The sequence below is a fragment of the Phoca vitulina genome, unplaced genomic scaffold (genome assembly GCF_004348235.1).
Source record: "Phoca vitulina isolate PV1807 unplaced genomic scaffold, GSC_HSeal_1.0 scaffold25, whole genome shotgun sequence".
Classification (NCBI taxonomy): Eukaryota; Metazoa; Chordata; class Mammalia; order Carnivora; family Phocidae; genus Phoca; species Phoca vitulina.
In genome coordinates, this window is record NW_022589728.1 from 29869533 (window position 1) to 29894497 (window position 24965).

General features: G+C 41.2%; 1 protein-coding gene across 3 annotated transcripts in view; it reads right to left on the reverse strand.

Moving 5' to 3' along the window:
* PAG1 (phosphoprotein membrane anchor with glycosphingolipid microdomains 1) overlaps positions 1-24965 on the reverse strand; it is a 146095-nt gene that overhangs the window by 47732 nt on the left and 73398 nt on the right. For all 3 annotated transcript variants that reach the window (XM_032422018.1, XM_032422019.1, XM_032422020.1), the window contains one exon: positions 9278-9370. The gene's annotated coding sequence lies outside the window, so the exon portion shown is untranslated. The remainder of the gene's footprint in view (positions 1-9277; positions 9371-24965) is intronic.

Here is a 24965-nt window from a genome sequence, read left to right on the forward strand (position 1 = left end):
ACCTAAGTAAACTTTCTTTTTTTATATGCCTCTAATCAAAACACAGCACTGAAATACTAGAGCTAGAAACTAATTTCTTATTATGGACAATGACTAGCTCAAAAGGAATTAAGAAATAATTGTCAGATGAGTAACTTCCTAATGATTAACTCAACAAGCATAATATGGACACTTGGCAGGATCTTAAATGTCTGTAAAGGGGTTTAGAATAATTAGGTATTCAAAATTTTATTATCATAAACTAGAATACCACGTAACACTATAAATTATATTAAATAGTCAATTCAAACTTAATCATTTAAGTGTATGATCCAAAAGCACATTAACCTAAAATTTTTGTTTGAAAACATACCTTATATGTACTTTTGTGTACTTCATCACAAATTAAGGTATAATTTAATATTTTAATATGATTTTTAGTTCAGATTTAATGTGGGTATATTAAGAAACTGTGATCTTGTCTTCTTAATGCATAAGTGACCCTCACGTGGCAACAGTATTATTTTCAGGGACTACTTCTTTTTTGGCAAAGTTCAAAAGTGCTGGAAAATGATGAATATTAATCTTATGTTATAAACTATAATAATGCATGCAAACTGGCTTAGCGCCAAAATTTCATCCTCAATGGATTCCAAAGCTGCAATCACAAACAGACCTCCAGCACACATTCAGAGTCAGAATTCTCTAAGCCACAAATTCCCCAAGAGAACAATCTGATTTCCTAGAAATGGAAAATGAGGTCCGGAGAGGTTAAACAAGTCAAGCAAAACCCCTAACCAATGGCTGGGAACCGAGTCCAGGAAGCCTGAGCCTGCACCCTCTCAGCTTTCTGGAAATGGGCACAGGCAAGATCACTACAGAGCATGCTCAAGCCCCACACAAATGGTGGCTGGCTGGATTTGGCCCCAGATTTTGCCAACCTCTGCTACAGACGGTTATGTTCAAAGAGGACCTTGGCAAAAAGGGAACTGGTTATCACTTTGTACCCTAATTATTCTTATCACAAAACAGACTGCAGCCAACTCTACCATTTAATACATTAGCCATAAAAATAGTTATTGTAATTTTTCTAATCTAATTAACTTTGTACATTAACATGGTACATTTGTACAGGTAATGAACCAATACTGGTAGATTATTATTAAGTAATGTCCATACATTATTCAGATTTCCTTAGTTTTCACTAATGTCCCTTTTTTGTTATCTCATGCAGGATAGCACATTACATTTAGTTTGCATTATATTTTATTAGTTCAACACTCTGGTGTGTGTGTGTTTGTGTGGTGTGAAAGAGAGAATATGATGTCTCTATTCAGCCACTTCAAGTGCAAAACTCTACAAATCACTGTTCTCATATTGTCTAACGTAAAAGAAAAGGCCATATGTTAATAAAGTAACCTAGAGTTTTAATTATGAGAAAAACACTGTGGAGAGTGGAAAGTAGATTAAAAAGAACTTGACATTTGGAGGGACCTAGAAACATGGTCTCTGATTTCAACATGGGTTAGCAAAATCTAAAAAGCAAGGAATGGGGCAGAGTAGTGTGAGAATTTAAAGTAATAAAAGGCAGTTCACACAGAACTATCGTAATGCAGAAGAAAGCAGTAATATTGTGAAATTTGTCATCATTTACTTTAGGGGAGTTTGCATTTATAAAATCCACAGAAATGCAGTTACAGTTTCCTTGCCAATATTTGTATAAAACATTTTCCAAACAAGACTGATTCATCTTACTCTGAAATGAATTGTTAGATCACAACAGAGAATGTTAAAGAGTTTGCATCCCTTATAGAAATGCCAAACATTTTACTCTGCCTGATGCTGTACTATAAATAGGGAAATTCAAATGCTAAAAATGTTCTCCAAGTTGCCAAACATAGTTCTTTAGCATCTACTTCCTAGTACAAATGACTCATTCTTCTAAAGTTTGAAAATGAAAGCTAGTTACAACTCACAGAGAAATATTGTAGCTTATACCAATTAATTAAATGCAGAAGATATTTCACTTATGTATATTTCTTTTTCCTTAGGTCAAGTCCACTGAAATTCTTCTTTGGACTTTTATCGAAGTTTTATTAAAGAGTAGTTACTCCGATGACAGTTGGATTTTTAAATTAACAATTAGAATAGTCAAGCAACATTAAGATTGTTGGAAAATGATGCTGATTGAAATCATTTTGAAATTCATTAGCTGCATTTGAATGTAATAGATGTAAAATTTATTTACGGTAATAAAAACAAGTTAATAGTGAAGTCAGAACATGAAAACTAGGAAGCTCACCTAACAAGACAGCACAAATAATGCTCCAATGTCCTAGGACACAAGGAAATGAAACTCTAAGAGATGTAACCCGATTAAAAAAAATAGGACTTCTTAGGAAGAAGTCACCTTTTGTGGTAAAAAGAACAATAGATAGGGGACATGCCACTCGTTTATGGTTGGTATTTCGAAACAGTACACATACATAATGTGTATCTTATGATAAGTAAAGACAACATCAACAGTGCGGTGCAGGGGCTTGGGTAACACATCTGAGGTCGGCACCCGCTCGGGGAGACAATCGCTGACTTTCCCAGAGAGGTGGAACAGGAAACCCCAGCAGATGCTCCTGTGATGCAGTGGGAGGAGGGGTGGGGGGTAGGGGCAGGGGGGCAGGGCAACAGTGGTTTCATAACATCATCTTCTAATCAACTCACTCTACTGTCCGCCTTTAATCTTTCTGCAACTCACCATACCTCGTATTATCTCATCACCAATCACTTACTCCAGAACAGCAACATTCTCTTTAAACTGAATACAAATAATTATTGCAACGTCTTTTCCAGGCTTCACTCAAGTCTTTGCCTGTTTTGACTCGTGTAGGTATATTTTTGCAAGCCTCTGTTGGAAGTGTTTTGATTAAAAGTTTTATGGTATATAAGAAAGAGGTGACTTAAGTACAATTATTTGATTTTAAAGAGACACATTATTAAAGTTTGTATTATCATGCTCACTTACATACAAACTTTAATAATTCTATTTTGAGTGTTTCCTTTTTATTTTTTTTAAGGCAGGGAGGGCCACGGGGAGAGGGAGAGAATCTTAAGCAGGCTCCACACCCAGCACAGAGCCCGATGTGGGGCTCGATCTCACGATCCTGAGATCATGACCTGAGCCGAAACCAAGAGTGGGATGCTTAACTGACTGAGCCACCCAGGCGCCCCTTGAGTGTTTCCTATTTAACAAGTGATGTGCTATTCAATTAACTTTAAATTCATTACAGAATAAATTGCTTGACCTGCAGACAAATTTTTGAAAAGACATACTGGCATATGAGATATATATCAAATATATAAATATTTTCATATATAAGTTTCAAATATATAAGTTCTAAATTATATTTAATATGTTACAATATCAAAACACAATAATTGCTTTCATTAGCTAATGTTTGGGATTCTAACATTTTGGACAAACATACTCAAACTATGATAATTTTTGTGTTTACTTATAAAACAATGAGATAAGATAAAAAGGTTTAGGCTGCTGTTTGCAAGCATTTCTCTGCAATAAATATATATTTTGTCTGATCTGATTGTGTTGTCAGCTTGCCAACAGGAGTGTGAGGACATATATATTAAGGGTATGGATGATAAAATACAAAGTTGAATTGTATGATTGTCACTACATTTTTTAACACTGAATTTTATACCACAGATATTCCAAGAAGCAGATATGAAACTTATCAAATATATTAAGATATTTAAGATTTACTGAAAGTAGGATACAACAAACACCCATGTAACTACTACCCAGTTTAGGAAATAAAACGTCACCAACACTATGGTAAGTATATAAGAATTCTGGCCAGATGATGGCAGCTTAGAACGACATTGATACTTCTTATGCTTCTTGTCTCACGAGTCAGCTATCCATTGTATAGATAAAGCAACAATATGTGACTAAATATAAAAACTAGTGAAAGCTGCCATGGGCTTGCAGCATTTGAGGGACATGCTTGTTCATCTGACTGTCACTAATGGCATTTTGTACTCTACGGGGGCCTCCAACAGTATCGTTTTCTTTCAAAAATACTTCAGTAATAGTTCTATTTACTAAGACTTTAAAAAGAGGACTTGGATTTGAACCTTTACCACCCTAGCAATGGAACCCCCCAGGACACCTCTGATCTTATAAGAGTCTGCAGGCAGACCCTGATCCCGGCGAGGACAAAGGGCAGGAAGTCAGACGTGGGTGGGGGGCAAGGGGATCGGCATCCTGAAAACAGAATGGATGTAATGATGCTGTACAAGGGAGGTCCCACAAACGGGCTCTGCTCTAGACACCGTCCAATTCAGCACAGCAACCTGGCCGTTGGCCTCCCATCACACAGCCCTCCAGGTTCTGGGGAACACTCCAGAAACTGAGACTCAGATACCTGCACACACACCAAAGCAGAGCGGGTCTACAGCGTGCACTGGTTTAATAAATGAGGACGATGTACCCGCAGCTACCTACGAAGCACATTTATGGACGGTCCAATCTCTTTGGGACCAGCCTGTCACAGAGCCACAATTTCTACCTGAAAGACCAAAAGGCCATAGAATTTAAAAACTGTGGGAAAAATTTGGTCTCAAAACTGGAATAGTTGTTTCTGCAGGAAACATTTGTTTTTAGCGTAGGACCCGTTAATCACGAAGCTATGATTCTAGTTCTCTCTTCAAACCGTTCATCAAAAAGCACTGAGCAAAACTTGGTTCTTTCATATCCACCAGGAAGGATTTCACAGAATTCATTCTGCATGCTAACCTCCCTCCTTCCTCTGTATTTCCTACCTTATATTCCCTATGCCTCATTTTACCCCCACCTGTTTTTAATTTACTCTGTCTTAAGGTGTTATATATTGTGCCTTATTCTTAAAAGCCCTTCTGGAGCCAGCTAGGACATAAACAAGCGATTGCCAGCTTTTTACAAAGATGAAAACAGCTTAGAGATAATCCAGTCCTATCCTCCATATTTTACGAATGAGAAATCTGACGCTCTGAGGTCCTAGTGTCTACTGGTTTAAAGATGGGGTGGAATTTAGGGATCCCAAATGTAGCTGACTGATCTTTCCTCTAGGACTACCTTCTAGGACATGTTCTGTTGTCTCTCCCTTTCTTAAGGCAGCACTGCTCAAGGGGGTGTTGCTAGATGTTTCTCCCCATCTGAGAGAAAAAAACATGTAGGAAATTCTGCACTCTACATCTTGTGGAGAGTCACAAGAAAATTCTGAGAAACTTGCAATACGTACATCAATTTAATTTCATTTAATCCGTGTCTCTCAAACATACTTGCTCATAAATGAAACCTTTCTTCTCTTCTCTTACAGGAGCGGCGGTAGGGAGCTGCGCCCATTACCACCTCTCTCTGGGAAGTACTGGGGTAAGGCAAGACCTCCCAACGGCAGCTAAATCCTCATAGCAGGTCAGAGAGGAGAATGGTCAAACATCCATCTTACTGACATATCGGCTTGAATAGGGGCTTCTCTCAATATTGGCAAGTCCAGCACCACTGGCCTCAGGGCTGGAGCATATGGAAAGGTCCGGGACGCAGCCGGGGAAGAGGTGTTGAGGAAGAGGGCGAGCAGTGGCCCTTGGCCCTTCTCCCAGCCCGGCTGGGGAGGTCGTCTGCAGGCCTGCTGCGGAGTACAACTCAGCCTGCCAGCCAGGGGATGCGGCGCCTGGAATCCTGGCTTGACCACACAGCATTAACCTGCACCCACTTTGAATCTAGAAGGACAAAAATTAAAAATTCTTCTTCCCCTGATGTAAATGCCAAGAGGCACAGGAGTACAGTTCAAAAACCAGCAATGTGCCACACTGTGTGTGCCTCTGTGGGGATGGCGGAGCCCAAAGGGACAGGACCACTGAGCAAACTCTGCTGCTGGGACAGGAGGGACCTGTGATGGGCTGCACAGAGCCCTCAGCCCAGACTCCGGCGCAGACAGCCCCCGGGCACACGCCGTTCGCCCGCACCACCTGTGGGTCCCTGGAAAAGTTACCCTCTCAGAGCTGCCGTTTCTGCTTCAGTGAAATGGGAATAATAATAATGGGAGCAGTGGATTAAATGAGTTAATATCTGCAAAGTGCTTAGACTCCTGCTTGCCACACAGTAAGTGCAGTTTAAGTGTTTGCTAAATAAAATAGTGTCGTTAAGCATTTACTCCAATTTCCCTCCACCGGTATATGCTTCCTTTCCCAACAGACAAAGAGGAGCTGTAACTGGTGAAGCAAGCCCTTTGCAACTCCTCATTTTAAGACAAGGACAGTCCTTGTCCCCTAGTGACAAGGCTGTGAGTGAGGCCAGGCCGGGCGATGATTCTGCCTGGAGAGGTGCATGCATAGGCTTCGCAGCCTGCGAGCTCCCACTGCTTTCTGGCAGGCTGAGGCCCGGGCTCTGCAGAGCGGGGGGTCACTGGTGCATGCTGATGATCAGGCCCCCAGTACAGTGGTTACCGGGGATTCCAGCAGCATAGGAACAAGAAGGCAGGACAGGGGACGGGGCCGCCAAGTCACAGACGGACCAGCAGTTACCCCGCAAGCTGCCTTCTGAGGCTCCTCGGTGTCCCCCCCCCCACACACAAGGCAGAGCCTTCAAAGGGGCCCCCACCGGAGCAGTCGGGACTGGCCCCACCTCTGCCTCACCTTCCTTGGTAGCCCTTAATGTGGTTGTTAAAAATGATAAAATCTACTTTTAAAACAGACACAATAAACGTGCCAATATATTGAAGCAATAAAGGGAAACAGTTTTGTGACATCCTGTTAATTTTACTTGGTTCCTTTGGTAATTTACTTGAAAATACCAACATATATATTTTACATATTTTTAAGAGATGATACAAACACATCTTTAAAAAGATTGCCAAACACATTTTAAAAGACTGAGAAATTTAAAAGCTAAGCAGATAATGTACCTGAACGATGTCATAAGTAGTAGAGTAAAAGATTTGCTTTAGGTGTCTAAGGCGGGTCCTTATATAGGTTACATAAAAAGCCAAGAAGGGTTTGCAATAATCTAATGACCGACTGTATACCGACCCATTATCACAGCTGTAATTTTAGAAATGTCGTAATTTATATGATATTGTTCTTATAAAAATATACAGAGAGTTCTTCTTATAAATATAAGAAGCCAAGACTGGGGAATAGGATAAATCTCTCTTGGAGCACAAAGACGAGGGGCCCTTGAACTTGGCTGGGAGTGGCCCCAGCACACCTGCTCTTGGAGCTTCCCTGGTCTAGCTCATGTGCTCTGTGAACACGACAGCCCACGAGCCCACAGCGTGACCACATTTCTTTCTGCTCTAGTGAGAAACACACATGCACACACGTGACGTCCCCAGACACCTGGGGCCACTGGGGACCATCACATCACGCAGTTCCTGTGCTGGCGGGTAGTGGGGAAGCGGGGTGAATGGGGAGCCGTAAGAAGCAGACACGCTGGGCTCCAGTCTTGCTTTACATCTCTGTCAGTGCAGTTTCCAAGGCAGGCTTTGCACACTGCTCTCAGACTCCACTTCGACAGTTGTTGACTTTAAAGTTCTGGACGTTTGGGGCACGGCACCCTCTCGCACTGTCCCTAGCAGTGGACTGCCCACCTCCAAGCACATCATTTAATGTGTCTTTTCTCTCTTACCTTAGGCAGCTCACACTTGCTTCTGTGAATCACCAGAATCTATACTGACGTGAATACTAATGCACAGGGAACGACCCCTAAGCAGGCCTGGTGTGTTTATAAACTTCATGATTGTAATTCTTGTTACTACAGTATTTAGATCGGCACACTGCTGTCTTAAAGCCTTTTTTATGTAATACATGCAAGATGCAAGGTGAAGGAAACTATCACTTAAAGCAAAACTAGTTCCCTAAATTATGACTTGCATCTACAGTAATGAGAAGCTATGAAAATATATTTTTTTTTAAAAAATCTCTAAGCTAATCTATTGCTTCGAATTTTGAGATTCTCCACTGCCGTCTTCCCATTCTGTATGCACAGCACAGATTCCTGCCAAGCCTATTACAGTGAACAAACAATGTCTTCTCTGTCAGAACAGACAATGAACAGTATCACAAAATTCCCCTCTGGTGTATAGGCTCCATTTCCCCCACCCAGCCCCTTCAGAAAAGAACCACCAGCATGAGTACTGACGAGGAACACATTTCTCACCCCTTGCCCATCTGAAGGTGCATTCTAGCAAGCTAAGGACTGAGCAATGTCAGCCATATATTAACTGCTAAACTGAGAAAGGTGACGAGTTTATTTTCTTTTAAATTGGATCATACAGTTTTGCATCTCTGTGGGTTCTGTGCGTGCGTATCTTCATCAGGAAGGAAGGAGGCATTTTATCAGATATAATTTCAGGGCTTAGCAAAAACAGCTTTTGGCTAAGACTGAGCAGCAACGGGAACTTCACAGAAATGACACAGCAATTTGTGTTAAAATATTGGCAGCCAATTCATGAATGCTAAAGCTGACGATGAATTCAGCTGCTTCTGCTAAGCCTTTATTCTCGCTAAGCTCATGATTCATAAAGAAAGCGCCTGGAGTTACTCCTCTGGAACATATAGTATGATGCTGAGATACTGCTCTCTAAGGTCTCTCTCTCCTTTTCTCCTTCTCTCCCTTATTCACGTTCTCTCTCTCACACGGATGCTCTCTCCTCCCCCCCACCCCCGAAGGGGCTTTAAGGATATGATTTTCCAAAACAAGAACTTCATGAAGTATTTGTCACCAACCAAGCACAGCCTTACTTAGTAGGTATTTTCACGAGAGGAGAACATGGATTTCTTTAACATCTTCCACATCTGTAAGACTTAGCTGGTGTAAAATATGATTCCGTTTTCTTTCCCTTTGTGACATGGATACAGCATATATTTTATTGTAACTTATAAGAAGAACTGCACCACGCTTTCCCCATAGAAGACAAAAATGCTAGTTTTATAATCAAACCACACTGGCTCTTGTTTGCATGAATGCCAGAGAGAGATTAACACGAAGAAAAAAGTACCGCCTCCCCCTCCTCCCTTTCTCCCACACATTTGTAGTAGGACTCCGCGAGCTCCCGGATCCTGACGCATTCTCCGGGGAACACATTGAGGAGAGACTGCAGGATGTCTCCACTGTTCCGCTCTCTTCTCTCCCTCCCTCTCTCGTAGCACTCTCGGCTTGTTAGCCTCAACAATCAAGGCTGTGTGCAGTACTGCAGTCTGCAAATTCTAACGATGGGCCCCCTTCGTGTACAACGGTACTATTTACCTTGGAGAAATGTTTGTCCAAATAAGTAATCAACGTTCTGGTGGTGGACTCCCTTTGAAATGTTGTGGTGAGAGTCCTTTCTTCCTTCTTGGCCTGTAACCAAAGAGAAAGAAAATTAGGTTAAAAAAAGGCAGATGGATACAGACTGAAAGATACTTGTCCAGTTCGTTATAAAAACGCGAGCAAATTCGAGCCAAACACTGGGCTTTTTATTCCTTCCTGAGCAAAGCAAGCTGCAAAGTCGAGGAAAAACTACAAATAGTAGTAAATAAATAAAAAATGGTTTCTAACATAACAGTCAATGTCTGATCAAACAACCATCAATTTACTTGCTCTTTCCATATTTTTCCTCATATTATGATAAATAAATCTATGAGTTATTGCAGTTAATATTAAAATTCAAGTATCTGTTACCTGAATTTGGGATAAAACAAGTGATGTATTTAAGAGTATTTATGCTTTTTAAAAATTTTTTTAAAAGATTTTATTTATTTATTTGACAGAGAGGGAGAGAGCACAAGTAGGCAGAGCGGCAGGCAAAGGGAGAGGGAGAAGCAGGCTCCCCGCTGAGTAGGGAGCCCGATGTGGGACTTGATCCCAGGACCCTGGGACCATGACCTGAGCCGAAGGCAGACGCTTAACGACTGAGCCACCCAGGCGCCCCAGATTATTTATGCTTTTAAATAAAGTAAGCTGTGATTTAATTATAAGAATGTTTTCTTAAAAGGAGCATCTTCAGGGCACCTGGGTGGCTCAGTTGGTTAAGCATCTGACACTTGATTTCAGCTCAGGTCATGACTGCAGGGTGGTGAGATCTGAGATCGAGCCCTGCGCGTCAGGCTCCCCACTGGGTGTAGAGACTGCTTGAGATTCTCTCTCTCCCTCTCCCTCTGCAACATGCCCCCCACCTCCCACCCTCCGTGCGTGTGTGTACTGTCTCTCAAATAAATCTTAGGAAAAAAAAAGGAGCATCTTCAGTACCACAGGAACCGTGTGACCTAAATGGCATGCAGATCTCCTGATCCCACATTGTTCCTTCACCCACTTCACTGCAGGAACGAGGAAGACGTGCTGAAATGGGAGGGGGGCAGGACAGGGATGCCTTCTCCCTTCATTGCCCTCCTGATTCATCCCATCCATGGTTTTGCTCTAGTTTTGGTGCCCAGCCTTTCCTCCACCCCCCTTTCCTCTCCACGTCTCTCCCCATGTCCTAACAAATATCTCCTGTACTGAACCTGTTTGACGTAAGGCACCATAATAAGTGCAGCGTGGGAGGGAGTAGGGGAGGGTGAGGGAATGAATGAATGAATGAGCTTACACCCTAAGGGGAATATCCTAGCTATTAACTAAGATTAGGAACTTCTCAATTATTTTAACAGACTGAGATACAATTCCTGATTTGAATATAAAAAACTGAGTACAACACGAGCCTTCTAGATCTGCATCTAGTGATGTTCTATTATTAGGACCACATATGATCATCTTAGACTATAGGTTGCTTTCTTCCATAGCAGAGTCAGCAGATTATTTATACCATCTCGAGGTACATCTATTGTTTCCCTGACAGTTACCAAGTGAGAAATGGCTCCCTTTTGTTTGCCACTGCATTCAGCTATTATTATTTTATTTTCTTTAACAAGCCTAAAAAGACCGGAATAAGACACACAATCATGGGCTGTTTTCTTCTGACCCGACTCCAGGTCTTTCTGCTGTCAATCATGCAAACTAAAAGGGCAGGGCCCGCCTTCTCTGGGTGAGGGCTTGACAGACAAGAGCCTTTCCCAAACCACCTTTCGCTCTTTCATTAGATTTTAAAGCAAACCTCCTCCTGAAACCCTGCCATGCAGATATATTTAGATGTGGATTCCAAATGTAAACATCTCCACTTCCCCATGTCATCATGGTCAGTCCCAGAGAACTCTCCTGAATTTGTTAGAAATAGAAGCAAGATTGGATGACCTAAATCAAACTGCTACAGCAAAAAAAAAAAAAAAAAGAAAAAAGAAAAGAATATTTTTCTTAAAATGCCAAATCTTATTAATATGTATTAGAAATAATATGTTTGCAAATGCTTTTTCTATTACTAGGTGGGAGTAAAGAGTCTAATTTGTAAATTGAGCACATAACTTGACAGTTATTCTAATAACATAGAAGTGCTACATAATTTTGCATTTTCAGAATATGCATTTCATGACAAAAATATTTCAAAGAAACAAGGTAATCAGGACAGTGTGGTACTGGAATAGGATAGACATATAGATCAACGGACTAGAATGCACCATCCAGAAATAAACCTGTATATCTATGGCCAATTAATTTTTGACAAGGGTGTCAAAACTGTTCAACGGGGAAAAATAGTCTTTTCAACAAAAAAAAAATCTACAACTGGATAGCCACATGCAAAAGAATGAAGTTGCATCCTCAACTCAGACCATATAAACACTGACTCAGAATGAAGAAAAATCTCCATTTAAAAGCTAAAACAAAAAAACCCTCAGAAGAAAGCATAGGGATAAATCTTCATAAGCTCAGATTTGGCAGTGGAGTTTTATATATGACACCAAAAGCACAAGCAACAAAAGAAAAAAATAGATAAATTGGACTTGATCAAAATTAAACACATTCCTGCTTTAAAGGACACTATTAAGAAAGTGACGACAACCCAAAGAATGGGAAAAAATATGAGCAAATCATATCTGATAGAGGACTTTTATCTAGAATATATAAAGAACTTTTATAACTCAATAATAAAAAGACAACCCAATCAAAACTAGGCAAAAGGCCTGAACAGACATTTCTCAACGTAAATATACAATGGCCAATGAGCACATGAAAAGATGCTCAGCATTATTAGTTATTAAGGAAATGCAAACTAAAACCACAATGAGATGAGATACCACTTCATCCCCCGTAGAAGGGCCATAATCAAAAAGTCTACATGGTAACCAGTGTTGGTGAGGACGTGGGGAAATCAGAACCCTCCGTACCCTGCCGAGGGGAATGTAAAATGGTACAGTCACTTTGAAAACAGCCTGGTTCTTCTTCCCAAAGTTAAACAGAGGAGTTATCATTGGACCCAGTAATTCCACTCCTAGGTATGTACCAAGGGAAATGAAAACATACGTTCACACAAAAACTTGTGCATGGATGTTCACAGTGGCATTATTCATAATAGCCCCAAAGTGGAAACAGTACAGATATACATCAACTGGTGAATAAACACACAAAATGGGGTATATCCATATCAAAGAATATAATGTGGCCAATAAAATGGAATGAAGCACTGACTCATGTTACAACATGGATGAACCTTGAAAATATGCTGAGTGAAAAAAGCTAGTCACACAAAAAGCCAAATACTCTATGATTCCATTTACGTGAAATGTCCAAAATGGGCAGATAGATAGAAACAAAAAGTAGATTAGTGGTTGCTTAGGGCTGCAGGAGATGGGGAGGATAGCTAAGGGAGACAGAGCTGCTTTCTGAGGTATGGACTGTGGGATGGTTGTACAACTCTGTGAATATACTAAACACCATTAAATTGTCCACTTCATTATTTTTTTTAAAGATTTTATTTATCTGTCTGACAGAGACACAAAAAGAGAGGGAACACAAGCAGGGGGAGAGGGAGAAGCAGGCTTCCCGCGGAGCAGGGAGCCCGATGCGGGGCTCGATCCCAGGACCACGATGCGGGGCTCGATCCCAGGACCCCGGGATCATGACCTGAGCCGAAGGCAGACGCTTAACGATTGACCCAGGTTCCCCTAAATTGTCCACTTTAAATGGGTGAATTGTATGGCATGGGAATTCTATCTCAATAAAGCCGCTACCAAAAATGAACTCCAAGAAATGTGAACATTATAATGTCAGTCATTTTCCAGATCAATTTGAAATAAATATGGCAAACCCAAGTGTAAGTCGGGCTGGAATCACTGTGGGCCAGCTATCGTGTTCGGACTGAGACAATCGGAGCATCATTCTGCATGGACCAAGTGCCCCTTTCAGGTCCCCTTTCACGTCCCCTTTCACGCTCATAACGATCTCTAAGGGTGGAGAGCAGATAGTCACTGCAAATGATGACTGACCCAATCAAATAGAAATCCAATGCTGTCCATATTGCCTTCTTTTTCCACTGAATGGAAGTATAGGACTTGTGAAGCGAGGGGTCTACTTCAGTATTCCCCACCCCCCCGCCCCGCATATACTATGTCAGTAGAATGCCAAATTCAGCACTGTGTCTTCCACACCTAGTTCACTGACAGAGTTTTCATTAGGACTGTTAGCAGGTTCTTAACACAGATGATGACATTTGTAAGAAGACTCAAACAAGTGAACGCTCATAATTCATGATGCATTTTGCCTGCTAACCTGAAGGCTTGTTCTAGCTAAAGCCACTCAGAAAAACTGACACAGAGTTCAGTTTCTGGGCCACTGGGACCCTGAGGGCTGGGTTATGCACCTGACAGATGGCCTGACCCAACCCCCAGCTGGCACTGCTGGGAAGAGGGTGTAGGAAGAAGAATGGGTTTTTTTTTTCTTTTTTTTTTTTTTTTAAGTGATGCCTTTAGAGTCCCCTCTAAGGAAACAGTGATGATGTTGACAGCAGATCCCCCTGCTATCTGGGTAGATAAATACAGGGACTCGGTAGCACAGACTGGAGCAACCCAACTCCAAATTCATGTTTGACTTTTAAAAACTATACTTGGAGGCAGGTTATGCACTCACTGAGACTAGAATCATGCTCACTTAAGGATTTTCAAATTTAAAAGAAACTTAAAGGTGATCTACAAATCAACCCCACTTGATACTTGAACCCTTTCTACAATGTCTGTGACCTCCAGGTTATAAGTACAATAACGAAAGGACTTGGTTAAACATGACAGTTAAAAGTACTGAGCACAGAATGAATCACAGTGCCTAATATATAATCATCATTGAATATTTATTCACTGAATGAGTGAGTTAATTTTTAAAAATCAGAGTATATTCGAGGGTATTGCCATAATAAAGCTGCTCTCTCGGGCAGTGTCTGAAGACAAGGAAAGGAGCAGGACTGCAGGTCACTCATGATTGGCGTGTGACCGCAGCAACATATCACACATGCAAATGCAACCCAAGTAAATACCATCTTTTATCCACGTTGCAATGGAAACAAACCAATAAACAAAACTTAGATCTGCTAATCAAGTCTATGCCAGAATCCCTTCCATAATGAAGGGCTCCCAGAAGGAATTCGTTTCTGTCTTTGGCAAATGCTGTTAGATTTGAGCTGGGGTAAAGAAGGTTCTTTTTCACTCAGTGACTTAGTGGCCTCAACTTCGTTGGAGTCTTGGTTCTAACTTCTAGGACCATACAGAACAAGTCCAATAATTTCCCTATATGGCAGCCTTTCAAATACTCAAAGACAAGTTCCTCTTCTCCTGCCCTTGAGCTTCCCCTTCTTCATTTCAAAGAATAGAGTTCTGGGTACCAGCTACCCTAACTCAAAGAAGCTACGGGCTGGAAGAAGGAGAGAGCTAGGCCTTGGCCAGGCCTGCTCATAAGAGCCCACTCCTGCTACAAAGCCCGACTTAGGGGAGCATCCCAGTAACAAGCATAACATCCAGTGGACAAGGTAACCCTGATCTGATTTAGGAAACAGCACAGTGATGGTGTTAGGGGAATGGGAGTAATAATAGGCTGGTGTCTATTATCATCCTGGCATCTAAGCACAGCTGCAGAATCTGGCCACTGGGCAGTGATTCAGGGTAAGAGCTGCAATTTCTTGAGAAGATCTCCTGGCAAGATCAAGACAGACCATGGTACCCAAAACAGATACTCAGTCCTAGACATTTAGAAGGGAGAGCAAGGAAACAGTGATGATGTTGACAGCAGATCCCCCTGCTATCTGGGTAGATAAATACAGGGACTCGGTAGCACAGACTGGAGCAACCCAACTCCAAATTCATGTTTGACTTTTAAAAACTATACTTGGAGGCAGGTTATGCACTCACTGAGACTAGAATCATGCTCACTTAAGGATTTTCAAATTTAAAAGAAACTTAAAGGTGATCTACAAATCAACCCCACTTGATACTTGCAAGGTCAAGGAGTGAGTACCATGGGAATCTGGAAGTCATTCCTGGGATACGAGGTCCTACACCTGGGTGGCAATAAAGGCCACTTGGGCCGCAGCACTGGTCATCCCAGGGGTCAGCACTGGGGCAATACCATTCTCAGCATAGGAGATTACCATTCAACCAACAGTTCAGCTAGCACCGAGCAAGACTGCACTGTGGGCGAGGCATAGAAAGAACACAATTAGTGATGTGTTCCATCACCCTGGGGACTAGGTTTAAACATCTTCAGTGATGTTTCCTGCTCCAGTGAGAACAAGCTCATCCTTGGGGAGGGCAAGATGATGCATGTGAGAGGGACAAATGGGGAAGAAACGGGGGAAGCAGAGGAGACATGCTGGGGGCCAACACTTTCGTTTCTTGGTTGTTTTCTTCCAAATGACCAAGCTCAAAGGTACTTCTCCGGATGAAGTAGCACTTGGTCAGTGAGGAAGAGAACAGGACACTTACTTGTGTCAGTGCAGATACTATAGTCTTCTTTAGAAAACCTGTGATCACAGATGCTTTTTTCACCAGCTACATTAATTAGACTGTTGCGATAAATGAAACTTATACTTGACTAAAACAAAATCTAACTTTCTTTCATATATGATGCTGCTAAGCCAAATCTTTCCACCTGCCCTTTTGCAATTTAATGGGTGGTGTGACGGCGAGGTGCTTACGTCATCCCCATGCCATTTCTGCCTTTTAGATCTGGGTCATTGCGTTAAATGTCAAGATGTTCTTGAATTCTATTTCTCTCCTTTGTTACTACATTAGCCATCTCTCCCAGCTTTGGGCCATGCGTTTGTACGGTTGTACCCAACTGAGGCCTAATGTCGACTAGGACAGGATTGGGTTCAAATACCAGAAAACTTTCTCTAGGAAGACAGCAGTTTATTCATGGGTTCCCTCTGGATATACACACCAAACCAGTTATTAATCTAGCTAATTACACATACCCCCTATTTGTCCAAATGATAAATGTTAGCAATTTGATACACTTTGGGTATTAAAAACCACAAACATATCTATAAACTAATGCATGCTATTTCTTATTAATCCAACTGAATACTAGGATAGGTTTAGTAAATTGTCAATATAACGGAGATCAATCTCAAAGCACAGACATCTCCTTCCATGAAAATTTCAATATTCAGTCCTTCACCATAATCATGCAGGAAAATAATACTGAATATGCTGAATGGTATAGCAATCAAAAGGGTAGCTAAAGCCAATGTATCTGGGCTACGATGTCCTGAACAATTCTGGAAAACTGTAATTTACGACGGATGCTTCTTCCTCCCTCATCCCAGGATTCTTGACTTCCTGGGCTGCACTTCTCCCCTCACTAAGCCCCCTTGTGTTTTCTGGCCATTTTTTCTTGCCAGCTTTCCCAGCTGTGCTTCCCACCTCTTCCACCCCCACCCCCCCAGCTGTTTTAGCTCACACTTGCAGCCTTCCTGGGGTTCTCAGTGTGAACGGTTCTAGTTTTCATGCCGTCTGATGTCTCCTGCCCCATTTCTCACACGTTCTAACAGCTGAAATCCTTGATGTATGCAAAGCAACAGTCCATTTAGAAAAGAGTATTTTCAGGGAGTTAATTTTCTTGACTGAGAACAGAAAAAAAAAGTTCAGAGGTGCCAGAGAGAGGCCACTATGAAGAGAAGATGAAAGCCAAAAAAAAAAAAAAAAAAACCCAAATTTTTAGGCATCAAAAAGATGTAAGTATGACAACTGGGAAAATAATTCCTTCTGAAAATCCTCTTAAATAGTGTGGCTTAATAAAAATAATCCCCTTTCCAAGAAGAACATATTTTTCTTGAATTCTGGGGAGCTGATGATAAAAATCCTTTAAGTATGTATCCTCATACTATCTACAATATACAGGACCCAGGTAAGCATAGATACCGTTATAATATACACACTGAGTTATTAACAAATGACATTTTAATAGCAAAAACCTTTTTGTAAGAATGTTACCTGGAAAGAGACCTAAAATGACACTATTTCCTATAAGCCCTATCTGTAAGCATGCATCCCAAGCAAGGCTTGGACTTGAATTCCTTGCAGTTTCAATATTAACAGAGAAAAAAATCAAAATGACCAAAGTGCTCAACAGGAAAAAAAAAATCCTTTCTTCCTGGCAAAAGATAGAATAGTTTACAATATGCAAATTCAATGTATTTGAAGGAAAGTTGCATGCTTCTCAGACATCTAAACATAAAGCAAGGTAGCACAAACACTAACAATAAAAAGATCAGCTTTGGAACTTAAATGTTGCTTTAGTGAATAGAAAATATACAAATTGATTCCTCTACTTACTAGTTAATGAATTAGTAATAAAATAAATATTTAAAAACATCCTCGTTTAGGCAATGTAAATAAACATGGAGTAATAAACAGGGCAATCAGGGGTACCTGGGTGGCTCAGTTGGTTAAGCTTCTGACTCTTGGTTTCAGCTCAGGTCATGATCTCAGGTTCATGATCTCAGGGTCGTAAGATTGAGCTCCACTTCAGGCTCCCTGCTCAGTGGGGAGTCTGCTTGAGATTATCGCTCTTCCTCTTCCCCTCCCACCCCATGCCTGCTCTAAGTAAACAAATAAATCTTTAAATAAACAAACAGGGCAATTAGGTCATTCATTCATTCATTCTTTCATTCTCTTACTCACCTTTCAGTGTTATTTCCTTGCTAAAAACAAAAAGTAAACACTACTCCAGTCCCTTCCACTCTATTTTATCTGGGACGCTGTCTTTTGGAACGGAACTTAAGCTGCCATTCATAGAGCCTATAGCTTTGGCTTGTGTCTCCTGATGGGGACCTAACTGGGCAGCCACTCGGCACACCTCCCTGTCTATCACAGAGCCTCAGATGAGCCTTTAGACATTTCCCAGCGAGCGGTCATTTCTGTTTTCTCTAGTCTTGGGATCACCAAGGGATAGTGGGGCTGGAGGGTCCCTGATCACTGAGCTTTCCCGGGAGTTGTCTGCATGGGTGTGTATGTACGGGGTGGGGGTAGGGGCACCTTCCCCAGGAAGCTGGGAAAGGTGTGGGGGTCAAACACTAACTTGAAGTTTGCCCAAGTATGCTTTTGAGAAACCCCCAAATTCATAGAAATCTACTCACTGTTACAAGTCCCAGCTGCAGACTGTGGAGTAAGCTCAGGACAGAAAGAGCACCCCCCACCCCACCCCCTCCTGCTGAAGGTTCTGCAGAACTGGCTGTGTTGTCTGGGCTGGCCTGAGGCAATGGCTCTGCCTCTGGGGCCAAAAAAGGGGGATACATTCAAGCTCGGGTTGTTTTCCTGGTAGCTTTCCACATTATTAAAGATTGGTGTCTATAAAGTAAATGAGTTTTGGAGGAATATGTAGGAGTGTGTGTGTGTGTGTGTGTGTGTGTGTGTGTGTGTGTGTGCTGGGGGTGGGTAGGCTGGCATTCTGTATATGGATCTTACATCCCAAGTAATTCCATAGTGCCCCCTTCTTTCTATATATGTATATACATGTGTATTACAGACTAGGTATCTATATCCATCTCTATATATGAATATAAATGGAACATGTATTTTATATATACACACTCATACACATTTGACCTCTTCAACCTGAGACTTTTAACACTGCCTGTGGATATCACACCAGAACTGTGCCACCAATATCATACTCTTGTGGCCATTCTCTTATGAACTAAGGCTAGTTTTATGAAATGCTATCATACGTATGACATTTCAATCTGATGGACAACAACTACTAAATGACCAAAGTTGAACTTTAGAGAAATTCTGAGACATACAGTGAGATGTAATGCTCAGTATCCCAGAGAAAGTCAAGGAGATTCATTTGAATGGAAATAATGCATGACCAGGTAATGTATTGTCAATGCTCAGTAAATATTCGCTCTTGTGATTTGTAAGACGTGGTGTGTTCAGCAGAACTGAAGGTATCATGATGGACTCTAGCCTACTGAGCTGCATCTTCTCCACAGGGTGGCTACATTTGGAATACTGACTGCACGTGGCATGTGTAAGGACATGACTATGTGCTACCTTTTTGAGCCTGTTATGGGTTGAATTCTGTCTTCCCCAAAATTCCTATGTCAAAGTCTGATGAATGTAATAACCTTCCCTGGAAATGGGATCATTACAGATATAATGAATGAAGTCAGAATGGAAAAGAGTGGGCCCCTGATCTAATATGATTAGTGTCCTTATGAAAGGGGGGGAAATTTGGACACAGAGAAATGTATATAGGGAAAATGCCCTGTGAAGGTAGGAATTTATGCAGCCACAGTCCAAGGACATACCAGCAGCTAAAAGAGAGGTCGGAAACAGACTTTTCCTTGCACCTTCAGAAGGAGAACACCTTGCTAACACCTCCATCTTATACTTCTAGCCTCCAGAACTGTGAGATGATAAATTTCCGATATTTAATCCACCCATATATAAAGCACCTTTATATATGGTGGTGCTTTATTATAGCAACCCTAGGACGCCAATACAGAGCCAGTGCATGGAAAAATGGTCACGTTCTCTAACATTGGAGTCCTGACTTAAAGGCACAGAGAGGACGGTGAGCAAGGCAAGGGTCATTACTCTGCATTTCTCCTATCAAGAAAGAAGGTTTACACATCAACCAGCTGCTATCCTGGAGATGTTTCTTAATTATATAAATTCAAGTGAACACTGAAATAACAGGGAAGTTCACATAATTCACAAAATTCATGATACAATCTCAAAGAGGGAATTTGTATTTTTAAACACTGTTTTCAGTAATCGATTAAGGGAATAATTACCAAAACAACATGAAGTTGAATTAAAGAGAAAACTTTCAATAATCTTTTTTTTCCTTTAATTGTGAGGAAAGTTTTGAAAGGACGCCTTAAGAATTTGGACTGATCAAAGCTTCTAAGGAATTTTTTACTTTATTGGGACATATTATATTTAGATTAACAGATCATTTCATTTTTTCTCCGACTCCTCCTCTTGCTTAATTTATGCTCTTCTTGGTCATTGAAAAGTCACTCAAAATTCAGGCTTAAAAGTCTGCTCTGGTTCCCCTTCCAGGGTTCTACTGTTCAGCACTTGTGCCTATTTCAGAGTTGGACTAATATCATTTTAGAGTTAAAACCAAACCCACAGTATTTCAGCTCAACTCATTTTAGCAATAAGGAAACCAGGGCCCAGCTGTGATGACACAGCTCTTTAGGGTCTGAGCCGTGAACAGAACCCAGGCCACTTTTTCCTTTGTTACCTTGTGCTCTATAGCGGGGGCTTCACCACGTGTCACGTACGTGACCTGTGCGTGTTCTCCCTGACCCACTGATTTAGCTTCAGAGTTGGTGCCTTTTTTTTTTTTTAAATCTCATCCAAAGATTCTGCTACGCTGCCCTATCCAGAACAGGCATACCAAAATGCCTATTTAAATATGTACTATTTATGATATAGCTAAGTTTCTATAATAAGATACTAGCATCTCATAGTACATGACTGTCCTTGAGCATACTGTTATTTTTTTAAGTCTCTTCATTTACTATCTAGGACATATTTTCATGAAACTGCCCGTATAACTAACTGGCATGATGTATAACCCAGGTTTTATTTTCTTTATTGTTTTGATTTCCAGACTAATGGCATTTTACGTGAGCCACAGGACCTGGGCTCTGCTATTGTGGCCCTTTGTCTGGTCGAAGAAGGAACACAAGCCCATCTAACTGATCAAGTGAAAAGGGAAGGGGAAAGGGAAGAAAAAAATGAGAGAAAAGGAGAAAAAAACCCAGGCTTTAAAGATGTGAACTCCCTTGGACAAAGACACAATTTCTATTATAGTTGGTAAAAATCACCAGAAAACAAATGCTCCCGGAGGTTGTATCTTAGCATATAACACGGAAAGAGCTAAGAGCAATTTCCATATCAATCTGCCCAAATGGAGAAACTGGTGTCACCTAGGAGCCTAGAAAGAACAAAAACATCCCCTAAATCTAACTGTGAGAGCCAGAAGCAAGAAATACAGAAGCAGCTTCCTCACCGAAGAATTACATTTTTTTTTTTTTTTTTTGGTCTGCCATCAACAGGTGTTGCCATGGTAACTATCCTGTAGTTAAGAAATAGTGGAGGTAAGGAAATCTATACAAAACCACCGGAGAGGAAAGAATAAGGTGTGCTGTAGCAAAACTAGGCTCAGACCTAATAGAGTGAGCAACCAGAGACTTGCTCTGCCATTTGTCAGATCTTTACGTTGTTTGAAAGGCACGCTGCAGGGGAGAAGGGGTCTCAGCCCAGGAGCTGGGTCCTTGGAGGAGCCAGGCAACTCTCAGTGGGGAGGCTGTTGTGGCCCTCAATTTATTTCAGGTGCTAATTTCCATTTCCATTCCCATGTGTACATTGTAGCTTTTTGATGACTTTGAGGGGAAGACTGCAGGTGAGTAGTGTCATGTCTGGAAACTTCTAAAAAGTGAACATTGATTAGTGAATGACTTTCTTACTAGACTTCTCCCTCTTGCAGGTAATCTAAGTAGTGGTAACTTCTCTGCTTTCTCCCTTCAGATGGAGAAGCTGGGTTTGCATGCTATAAATTAGTGAAACAGTTAACAGCGATTTCTTCATCTGAACAAGTATCACCAATATCTGTGGCCCCAGTACCAGGAAATACCTCAGAGCCTGGCTAAAACAGAACCCATTTCTATGGTCCTTCTTTCACTGCTCACAGCTTATGATTGTACCCCATGTGTTTAGCATCATGAACGATGAAACAATTATTTCTGGAATTAAATTCTACATTTTTATTTTGTAAGCTATTGTTGGTTAGCCCCTGCAAAAGGGCACAATCTAGCCCCTTCTTCTTACCAAGGTTTTTGTTGTCCAAAGGACCACTCCACTCAATAAATGACATGAATTAATATACTTTGTTAACTTCTATGATTCTTCAAAGTTAGGACAGCTGACAACACAAGTTTTTGAAGGATAACATCTGAAAGGCTTAGCCTGAGAGAGAAATCAGTGTGGTATCAGGGATGTCAGACATTAGAGTGTTAGACAGAAAAGACAGCTGAGATGTTGGCAGATACGCTCTGAGACCTAACTACCTCTCCTGCCCATTTCTGAGACTCAGTGCTCCTTCCCATAAATAGAGATGGAAGCATTTCCCCCTTCAAAGAGTTATGAGGCTTCCATGAAATAATGCAGATGAAAGTGTTTTGTTCATAAACAATAAATAAGAGCAGATGTTGGAAATTCTATTGTCACTTGTTTTTCAAGCTTTCTGCTGTGTTAATATTACCTATCACATTTTTGATGCTAAGTAGGCCACACAATTTTCACATCATGTTTTTGGCAGAAGATCTCTTCATCTGGAGGTGCTTATCTGATTTGGATGTCACTGTCTTCTATTAGTTCCTTTTCTTTTCACCTTGTTTTCAGCCTGGCAGATTTGTATCACGGATGTGGGTGGGTGTGTGGGGCATGCAAGACAGGAAGGGGTAAAGGAGGGAAGAGAGAAAGGAAGGAAAAGTGAGAGGAACAAATGAGTTAAAGGGGAAAGTTTTCCATCCCATTCCACAGATATGCACCATCCGTGAGACTGTTATTTTATCTGCAATCTGTAGACAGCTAGCACTAAGTTACCGGCAGCTTTATACACTCTTCAGAAGTAATTCTGGGGATGACACTAATTTCTGCAACCAACTCTCAGCTCATGGTGCTCTGCTTTTCCGTGCTCATGTGAAGGACCTTGCCGACTGTAGCTGAAAATGCAGAAATCCTACTTCTCAAACTGTAACCCCCAGATCTTTCTTACAGTAAGATACATACCTTCATTTTTTTTTTTTTTTTTTTTTCTTTTTTAGAGCAGGGGAAAGGCAGAGGGAGAGACAGAATCTGAAGCAGGCTCCATGCCCAGTGCAGAGCCTGACTCGGGGCTCGACTTCATGACCCTGAGGTCATGACCTGAGCTGAAATCAAGAGTCGGACGCTCAACTGACTGAGCTACACAGGAGCCCCCTACATACCTTCTTTTTTGTTTGCTTGTTTTATTAAAAAAAAAAAAAAGAGCTCTCTCTTTAAAATGTTGCCCTTGGGGCGCCTGGGTGGCTCAGTTGGTTAAGCGTCTGCCTTCAGCTCAGGTCATGATCTCCAGGTCCTGGGATCGAGCCCCACACTGGGCTCCCTGCTCAGCGGGGAGCATGCTTCTCCCACTCCCTCTGCTGCTCCCCCTGCTTGTGCTCTTTCTCTCTCTCAAATAAATAAAAAGTCTTTAAAAAAATAAAAACAAAACATTGCCCTTTTATTTCTGAGGGGTTTTGAATTTATCCTCCCCATTTCATCCATTCCATTCTATTCCTCACTTTTTCCTTTCCCTTCCCTCCTGCTGTTCAGCACATTCACCTACTAGCCAAATCTCATAGGTTCTACATCCCTAAATGTTTGTTACAGTTAATTTTCAGTTTTGTTATAATACATGCTGATTGAAAACGTTTGCAGAATACAGAAAGACCTATTATGAAAAGTGAAAGTTCCTTTTCACCTTATTGCCCCAATCCCATTTCCTTCCCTAAAGGAATCACTTAGAGTTGAGTAAAACACTTAAAAAGATGTGGGAAGATATAAAAATCTAAAGGGCTTTTCTTTCTTTGTTACATATTTGGTAATACACTAGGAATTGTTCAACAGTTTCATTGTACTCATTTGCTGGATGTTAGAGACTTTTCCATGTTAGCACATAGAGTTATCTCATTCCTTTTAATAACTACAGAACATTCAAAGGTATGGAGATACTATATTTGGGCCAATGGATATTTAAATGTTTTTGGTATTCCACAATTAGAAACAATGTTCTATGATTGTTCTTGCATATATATCTCTGGCTGAGTGAGGATATGGATAGGATAGATTTCCAGATATGGAACTGATGGGCATGTGCACTTTTCATTTCATTCTCCGTCTCCTCACTGACCTAAAGCCAATGTTGTATTAATATATTGTCTACGAGCCTATAAAAGAGAATGCACTTCTCTGTTCTGTTGGGTTTCACCACCAATCAGATTAATTCCTTTAATGCCTTCTGGGATTCTTGAGTATCTTTGCCTGCTGATGGTATGTCTGGCCTGGCTTTCCAGTGCTGCTGTGGATCTGTGGATCTCTCTTTTTTTTTTAATTTGATGAGTGAAGAATAAAGTAACACCTTATTATCTTGGTCAGGCATACAAGATCCATAAGACTTCTTGCCTGGACAAGGCCAACAGGTTCCTAACTTTTCTTGACTACTCTGTATTCATCCTCCACAGTTGACCAAGTGACTTACTAAAATGCAGATATAATCACTCAACTCCTTTGCTTCAATTCCTTCTGTCGCACCCTAATGCTTGGTGGGTGTTACGGGCTGCATTTTCTCTCCTAAAAAGTGTATGTTGATGTCCTAACCTCCAGTACCTCATAACAGGACCTCATTTGGAAATAGGGCCCTTACAGAGGTAATCAAGATAAAATGAGGCCATGAAGGCGGGCCCTATTCCAATATGACCGGTGTCCTTATATAAAGGGGAAATTTGGACACAGAGACAGACGTGCACGGGGGGAAAACACCACGAAGCAGCTCAGGA